The sequence below is a fragment of the Megalobrama amblycephala genome, linkage group LG7, assembly GCF_018812025.1.
Source record: "Megalobrama amblycephala isolate DHTTF-2021 linkage group LG7, ASM1881202v1, whole genome shotgun sequence".
In the NCBI taxonomy this organism is placed as follows: domain Eukaryota; kingdom Metazoa; phylum Chordata; class Actinopteri; order Cypriniformes; family Xenocyprididae; genus Megalobrama; species Megalobrama amblycephala.
Window position 1 is genome coordinate 49518601 of NC_063050.1, and position 9733 is coordinate 49528333.

General features: G+C 37.9%; 1 pseudogene; it reads left to right on the top strand.

Annotated features, from left to right (window-relative positions):
* Positions 1-624: 624 nt before the first annotated feature.
* LOC125272825 lies at positions 625-7636 on the top strand (annotated as a pseudogene).
* The last annotated feature ends 2097 nt before the right edge of the window (positions 7637-9733 follow it).

A 9733-nucleotide genomic window follows, 5' to 3' on the forward strand; every position in this document is an offset into this window, starting at 1 on the left:
TATAGGCCTACAACATTGGATTTTAATAATAAATTAATTTACTGTTAGGCTAGTTAATTAAATTCATATTAACTAAGATTAATACATTTTTAAATGTGATGTAGGTGTACATTTCCTTGCTTTACCTTAGACAAAAATCCATATGTTGGCTGTGAAACAGTAGGCTAGGCTAGAGTTTAATTAGGTTATGAATTCCCGAACCGCATCCGTATGCAGTGTGAATGCTCGTCTAACCTGTTTACATGGGCACGGAAATAATGCACACTGCAAACTTATTATGTGCACCTGGTGTCACATGAGTTTGTTTGTAGCACTGTTTCTTATTGTTAATGCTGGGTCGAGTTCAACGTTTTGCACTTATGCCTGTAAACAAACATGCTAAACTTGCAAGTGAGTCCCAGCAAGTAATTTTGCGCTTAAAAGAAGTCTTGGCTAAAACATGGCAAAATTTGGGCTGTCAGTGAAAATTTAATAGACGTCTCTAAAGTTTGAACCATAGCCCAAGAATAATAGTCATCAATTAATGAAGTAATTAATATTAATGATAAATAATATAAATGAATGAATATTTTGTCATGTATTGAGCAATAAATGGGCGAAACGAAACTATTATGATATCTAGGAAATGAAACTTAGCATAGTACATAAACGCTTTAGGATTCACTTTACCGGTTTAGAAACAGCATCACTCTGACACAGTTCTATCGAGGAGTGCACGAACAGACCGCGCTTGACAAATCGACGTGAAGTATTTCTGTTTGTTATTTTGACATTTCCGACGTTGTTTAAGGATGGAGAAAATGAGTTACACGTTCAGTCAGCACTATGAGGAAAAAATCCGCCCTTGCATCGACACTATCGACAATTTACGGTCTTTGGGAGTGGAAAAGGACCTGGCGTTGCCTGCCATCGCCGTCATTGGAGACCAAAGCTCAGGAAAGAGTTCTGTTCTGGAGGCGCTGTCGGGAGTAGCGTTACCCAGGGGTAGTGGTAAGGACAATTATTGGGGCAAAAGGCGCCATTGATTTTATCTTTACTTTTTAAAATAATTTTGTTTCTGTATAAAATATATTTTTATATCAACATATTTTAATGACAGTATATTTCTTGAACAAAAATGAATTCTTTTATTTATAAAAATAAACAGAAAATAGTGCTAAAGTGATTCTTTTGAACTAGTATTAACCTAGACATGTATGTTAAAATGTATTATTGTAGCTAAAGTATTTGTATGAATACTGTGTATTTTACCCCACTCCCACCTCATACGATTTTTAAACAAAATTGACCACTTTTATTAATTATTTTCACACAAAATCTGTTTCTCCATCAATGTTCAATACAAACATATATATATATATATATTCTGCAATCAAACACTTTGAGAGTAATGAGAAATTTTTTTTGTAAATATTTTATCTTTTCATGTGACAATGAAGAAATGACACTTTGCTACAATGTAAAGCTGTACACTCAGCTTGTATAACAGTGTAAATTTGCTGTCCCTTCAAAATAACTCAACACACAGCCATTAATGTCTAAACCGCTGGCCACAAAAGTGAGTACACCCCTAAGTGAAAATGTCCAAATTGGGCCCAGTTAGCCATTTTCTCTCCCCAGTGTCATGTGACTCATTAGTGTTACAAGGTCTCAGGTGTGAATGGGGAGCAGGTGTGTTACATTTGGTGTTATCGCTCTCACTCTCTCATACTGGTCACTGGAAGTTCAACATGGCACCTCATGGCAAAGAACCCTCTGAGGATCTGAAAAAAAGAATTGTTGCTCTACATAAAGAGGCTATGAGAAGATTGGCAAGACCCTGAAACTGAGCAGCAGCACGGTGGCCAAGATCACACAGCGGTTTAACAGGACAGGTTCCACTCAGAACAACTTCGACCAAAGAAGTTGAGTGCATGTGCTTAGCATCATATCCAGAGGCTGTGTTTGGGAAGTAGACATATGAGTGCTGCCAGCATTGCTGAAGAGGTTGAAGGGATGGGGGGTCAGACCATACGCCGCACACTGCATCAAATTGGTCTGCATGGCTGTCATCCCAGAAGGAAGCCTCTTCTAAAGATGATGCACCAGAAAGCCTGCAAACACTTTGCTGAAGACAAGCAGACTAAAGACATGGATTACTGAAACCATGTCCTGTGGTCTGATGAGACCAAGATAAACTTATTTGGTTCAGATGGTGTCAAGCGTGTGTGGTGGCAACCAGGTGAGGAGTACAAAGACAAGTTTGTCTTGCCTACAGTCAAGCATGGTGGTGGGAGTGTCATTCTCTGGGTCTGCATGAGTGCTGCCGGCACTGGGGAGCTACAGTTCATTGAGGGAACCATGAATGAGCAGAGCTTGATCCCCTCCCCTCGGAGACTGGGTCGCAGGGCAGTATTCCAACATGATAATGACCCCAAACACACCTCCAAGACGACCACTGCCTTGCTACAGAATGTATCCAGACCTAAACCCTATTGAGCATCTGTGGGCATCCTCAAACAGAAGGTGAAGGAGCGCAAGGTCTCTAACATCCACCAGCTCTGTGATATCGTCATGGAGGAGTGGAAGAGGACTCCAGTGCCCAAGAGCGTTAAGGTAGTGCTGGAAAATAATGGTGGCCACACAAAACATTGACACTTTGGGCCCAATTTGGACATTTTCACTTAGGGGTGTACTCACTTTTGTGGCCAGCGGTTTAGACATTAATGGCTGTGTTGTTATTTTGTAACAAGTGTCATTTCTTCAGTGTTGTCACATGAAAAGTGAGATACTGTACATAAAAATAAAACTGAAATATAGGCTATAATAATATGGCACAGTGGTGGTACTGATATAATGAATTAACATATCATATTTATAGGCTATACCATGTAGTTTACATGGTACTGTAAGGCTCTTCAAAGAACATCCATGGTATGTCCTCCACCCTTTTTTTGCAGGAATTGTTACACGATGCCCTCTTGAGCTCAAGATGATACGAACCAAGGGTGAAGAGAAATGGCATGCAAAAATCAGTTACCAAAACCATGAGGAAGACATTGATGACCCAGCAGAAGTGGAGAAAAAGATTCGTGAAGGTAGAAAACTCTTATAATGTATCCAGAGGTCTCTCTAAGACAAGTTTAATAACATCTAATGGTTGTCTAAATGTTTGTAGCCCAGGATGAGATGGCTGGAGCAGGTGTTGGTATTAGTGATGAACTCATCAGTCTACAGATCACCTCTGCCAATGTTCCTGACCTCACTCTCATCGACCTCCCCGGGATCGCTCGAGTGGCAGTCAAGGGTCAACCTGAGAATATTGGAGATCAGGTAAACTTTATATCTACTCCATTTTTCAAATGACATTTTGTTGGAAAGACCATTGTGCTGTCATGGTCTGACACAGGACATGCATTTCTTCTAGATTAAGAGACTGATCAGGAAGTTTGTTACAAAGCAAGAAACCATTAACCTGGTTGTGGTGCCATGCAACGTTGACATCGCAACCACAGAAGCATTGCAGATGGCTCAGGCGGAGGACCCTGAGGGCGAAAGGACTTTAGGTGTGCTTTACTCATTGCATTTCAATGCTATAAATCAAACTGAATCAGACTCTGTATAACCGTTGTTTGTCCACTACAGGCATCTTAACAAAGCCGGACCTGGTGGACAAGGGCACTGAAGGGACAGTGGTAGACATTGTGCACAATGAGGTCATTCACCTTACTAAAGGCTACATGATTGTAAGGTGCAGGGGACAAAAAGAGATTATAGATCAGGTCACTCTTAATGAGGCCACAGAAACAGAGAACGCCTTCTTCAAAGACCATCCTCAATTCAGGTGGATAACAACATTTAGTTATTTATTGAGATTTGAGCTGATCTTTTCAAGTACATGTAGATTAGTACCATAAATCAGGGCTGTTGTGTACAGTTACAGGTCATTTGATGCATTTGTGAATATTTTTTTTTTTTTTTTTTAATCCTCTCCCAGCAAACTCTATGAAGAAGGTTTTGCTTCTATTCCTAAGTTGGCTGAGAAACTAACAATTGAGTTGGTTCATCACATTCAGGTGAAATAATATTTATTTTTTTACAAAATAAACTAACAAACAAAATAAAAAAGGGGTCTACAGAATTTTTTAAAATCATAATAAACATAGCTCATTTATATATTTGCTATATGTAGAAATCACTGCCTCGGTTAGAAGAGCAAATCGAGGCGAAGCTCGCTGAAACACAGAAGGAACTGGAGGCGTATGGCAACGGACCCCCATCAGACGCTGCAGAAAGACTGAGCTTTTTCATTGATGTGAGTACAGCCATAAAATCTACACAGCTTCTATACCAAAGTGTGAATATTTAGTCATATTAATATCAGTGAGTAACTAAATTCTTTCACATTTTATCACTGAATTTAGAAAGTTACATCTTTCATACAAGATACCCTAAATCTGACCACTGGGGAAGAGGTTAAATGTGGATCAGATCTATTGATTTTTCCAGAACTTCGTAACGAATTTGCAAAATGGAATGGCTTCTTGGATCAATCAGGATATTTATGTAAGTGAAGCATTTACTTGGTACCTCCGATATGTACTGCTGCTTTTTTCTTGTTGTTGTTTAAAAATAGGCTACTTTAACCATATTCACGTCTGCTGTATCCCCCTTTATCATAGTTTCAATCAGTAAATTATCAAACTCTGTAACATTTTTGATTCTTAAATGACAAAAATAGTCATGTCTGGATTATTTGACAACTTTCATTTCTTTAATGTATGAAAAACTGATTTATGTTTTATCAAAAAAAAAATCTTTGTAAATGTAAGAATGCCTTCTGACATTATTCATAAATCCTTTGCAGTCAACAGGAAGATTGAGAAAGAAGTTGATAACTATGAAGCCAAGTATCGGGGAAGAGAGCTTCCAGGATTCATCAATTACAAGACCTTTGAGGGGCTTGTTAGGGAACAGATCAAGATGTTGGAGGAACCTGCCTTAAAGACACTGAAGACCATCTCTGGTTTGTGTTGTATATTTTAAATCCTGCTTTGTGTTTTTAATTTTAATTTCGCTTTGTGCACAGGCCCTGTGTCAACCTGGTGGAATCTTAGGATTGTCAAGAAAATCACAAACCAGGAAATCTAAATCCATTTTAACCATCTCTGAACTTTCCAGTTTATCCAGTCAATTTGTTGATTGTTTCATTTGTTGACAATGAGTTTTGCTTCCTAGTTGATAAATATCAAAGATCACATTGAAAGGCAACCCATTAACTCAACATAATAATGTGTTGCTAATGTTATACAAACCATGTTCCTGTTCACCATCTCAGAGTCAGACAGCTGTCTTCTGAAAATCAGGAACCAGCATCCAACAAAAAAAGCATATAGTTCATCATAACATCGTAATATACATCATATACATAATTCACTCGCTAAATGTACCTGATTTTTGATAACAACAGAAAAATATACCAGGATAACCTGGCTTCTCTTGAGACTCCCCTGCTTTGCAGCATAATTAATGATATGCTAAAGCCCCGCCCACACGTTGACGGGATTGGTTACATTTTTGTGACATAGAGAACAAGGGCGATTTCAAACAGCATTTTTGAGACTGTCTTTGGCTCAAAGAAAATACTTAGCAATGGTGTTGACTTGAATTTGCACAAGGACTGTCTTAAAAACACCACATAGACATATAAACAACATACAAACTTGATTTTCACCACAGGGGGACCTTTTTTGATAAAGGTGGCTTAGTATAGTGCAGTTTTTTCTGACACCTGTATGATCAAGCTGGATTCACTGGACATTCAAGCTTGCAAGCTGATCGTTTGGTAAAGAAGCTGTACTAACAGTGTGTTTCTGCTAACATAGATGTGGTTAGAAGGAAGTTTATCCAACTGGCCCAGTACAGCTTTGCTGGATACCCTAATCTTCTGAAAATAGCAAAGGTACTTTTCTTTTGTTTGAATGCCATTGTTTCTGGCAATACACAAATTCAAAATATTCGTATCGAACTACTTTCAGATGGCTTTCTTGAGCTGTTAAGTTGACATTTTGCCAAATTGTTTTTTTTTATATTTTTATATAAATTATATATATATATATATATTTTTATACTTTCTTAGACTAAGATCGAAGCCATCAAGCAGGATAAAGAATCCTTGGCAGAGTCCATGCTGAGGACCCAATTCAAGATGGAGCTCATTGTTTACAGTCAAGATGGCACGTACAGCCAGAGCCTGCAACATGCAAAGAATAAGCTGGAAGAGGATGAAGATGATAAAGACACTAAAAAAAGGGTTAATTGCATGACCGTAGGCATTAGCACAGACAATAATGCCACCTTGCGTGAGATGAGGTTGCATCTTGAGTCCTACTACACGGTAAGTTTGCAACTAAAGCTTTCTGTGCCATCAGAGGAAGCTCAAATTGTGATGTAAATCTTATATGCTGTCTTATCTACCTTACCAGATTGCAAGTAAACGTCTATCTGACCAGATCCCAATGGTGATCCGCTATCTGCTGCTCCAGGAAGCTGCTTTGGAGCTGCAAAGGAACATGTTGCAGTTGCTGCAAGATAAAGACGGTGTTGACTTCCTACTTAAAGAAGACTTTGACATTGGCCAAAAGCGGGAGAGCTTACTGAGTCGTCAGAAACGTCTGATGAAAGCACGCAGCCTCTTGGTTACCTATTAGAATTCACTTCATATAGTTGATTGCAACAGTTTTAATGCAACAAAATCATATGCTAATGAGGTTATTGCTTGACATATTACATTTACATTACATTTAATCATTAAATCATGCACACTCACCTCATATAATATGCAGTGTTCCAGGAATTTTGGGCATCCTATTTGACTGTAGCTTAAGGTTTGACAAACAGGTCATGTTTTTTATCAACTTCGCCCCAACGGCTCCCTGTCAAGTATCAGATTGATTTTAACTCTTCTTATTTTTTTGTCTACAAAGCCCTCAATAACCTGGCACGTCAATACTTAACTAATATATTGCTCCCATATACCCAGAGGCATAATTTACGGGTGGGACACATATATACAAGGGCGGATTACAATCCAGAACCTCCGACACGCTTAACAAAAGTTCTACCGCCAGACTATTAGAACTCACAAACAATTATATCGGATCTATGTGTTTATTCACTAAAATGAAGAATCTCAGGACTTGCAATATATTGTATTATAGAATGAAATTATCACATTAAACGAGTTCTATGTCGATAAATTAATTGTTGATTTCTGGACACCGTATTTGCTCAGGAGGAACATAATGTTATATTGGCCTAGAGTTAAACTTAAAAAACATGGTTATCGTGCTTTCTCTACCACTGGAACGAAACTTTAGAATAGCCTTCATCTTTACATTAGGTATACCCCATCTATCACTGCTTTTAAATCATATAAGACATTTTTTTTTTCTCCCTGGCATTTAACATTCCTTATTTACATTATTTTGGGTCTCTCTAGTACAGTATAGTGTTGTTTTTTATTTTGCTTTTATTTCTCTATTTTGTTTTCTTTTAATTGATTGTGATTCTTTTATCCATTGTAAAGCAATTTGGTCTACCTCAGTTGTGTTTAAATAAGCTCAATAAATAAACGATTGATTTATGTGCTGAAAAAGCTTCTAGTAATAATGAGTCTTAAAAGTACAATAGGCTACAGAAACCTTTTTTTTTATATACTGGTTGAAAGTCTCCTCATATCCTGATAGCATTCAGCAATGTATTTTTTATCAATATGATTATGTTATATATCATCTGTGGAAGGCATAGGACCATAAAATATTCATCCAATTATTATATTCGGTCCGAATGAAATAATACGATGTCCTACCTGCCTGCTGTGTCCCAATTCGTCGCATTTGAAGACTGCATACATTGTCACCAAGGATGTCTTATTTAAGAAAAGTAACCGTAATGAAATCGACTGTTATTCTTCATGAGGTGTAAAATACTGTAAATTCTTTATTACTTTGCAATCTAACAGTTACTTTTCTTAAATGAGCCCGCCTCGATGATGTATGCAGCCATCAAATGCAACCTCTAGAGGACGCAGCCCTTGAATTGGGACACAGCTAACGTATGTTTATACATACCCTCGCGCACCCTGTTCGTGTTTCATGCTATGCAGATGTCAGTCTGTATTTAAAGGCACACTGAAGTACCTTGAAGTGCTTTATTTCCAATGAAACAGGAAGACAAGGTGGGATATATCTAGAAGCTCCTCCCCTTTTTTAAATAGCGTTTCACCTAGATCACAGCTCGGCCAAAGCCATTGAGCTCGTAAAACCCAATTTTCCTCATAATCTCTCTGCTTTGAAATATAGCTTTGTTTGTAGAATTCAAATGTGTCCGAACGTTTTGTGGAGCAGCTGATAGCTGACTTGCGCGTATGATCCGCTCTTCTGTGTCTGGAGCAGACGGCGCTCACGCTGCAGCGGTTCACGTGACACTAACGTAAAAACAGACTTCATTCACATCAATGGAAAGCTTATTTGCACTGAATCATTCCCTGTCCTCTATATAGTGCATTATGTGCCATTCACCATATAGAAACTGGTGAATTTGTGAACAAGTGACCGATTTCAGCCGCAGCTTCAGTGTCTGTTGATAGTATTGTCTGTTTATAATGTAGGAGGGGGCGGGACTTCAGATTCTAGAGAGCATTTGATTGGACAGAAAATTTGATGAGAAGCTGAAGTCCGCTGTGATGTCATGAAAATCCGTGATCCATTTTAGCAGAAACGAGAGACTGTAAATCTTGAATGCTTATATCTCGTAATTGAGAATTTTGTCATTGTTTTGGAACATGCCAGCTTATTCATAACCTTAAGGCTAACATATTCAAACTAAAAGCTAAAAAAAAAACACATTTTGATTTCAGGAGGACTTTAAGAGTTAGCAACCCGTGACGTTATAACCGAAGCTGTTCACGTCCTCCGACTCTGAATTATGCATTTCCATGTCAACACCGAAATGAATCTGCAGCAGTCAGGTACAAGCTAAGTTGTTTATGTTCATTATTATTGTAATGTTATGTGCTTTGAGACATGAGATAGTTTAACACGGTCTCTTATGATGCTTGGCCTAGAGCAGCTGTGTTTTAACAGTTTATGGTGTGTGCCTTCATTTGTTTTGGAGGAGGCATGGCTTTGAAGACACTCTGAAGTTTCATTTTTGGGTGAACTAAAGGTAATTCTGATTACAACAGGGAAAAAAAGCTCTTCAGATTCACAAAATCAAACCGTCTCATTTATTAGTGACATTACAAACTAGTCTTCTTTCTTGAAATCCTAAATGACTGGACCTCTACATTCCTTCTCTGGAGAACAACTAAGCTATAAGCAAATGGGTCATTCCGTGTCAACTCAACCAATAATATTTTTTTCTGTAAAAATTGATGAAAGCCAAAATATTAAGTCACAGATATTTACTGAGTAATCCACTATTTTGTAGAGGGGGGTCAAAAAGACAATGTTCACCTGAGATTTGGAGCCAATTTACAGGGGTGTAAAAATGGCTTCAGAAAGATGGCAGCATTATTATTTTATTTTTACACAGAGATTGGTAGATCTATTAGTAAAATCTTTGTTTCATTATATGCAACAGTAATGGTTCAAAAATGTAATGGTTCAAAAAGCACTTTTTTGTGTTTTTGCCTCAAGTTTGCATGCCTAACTCAAGAAGTATTAAAGATATCTTAATATTCTTTTAGATT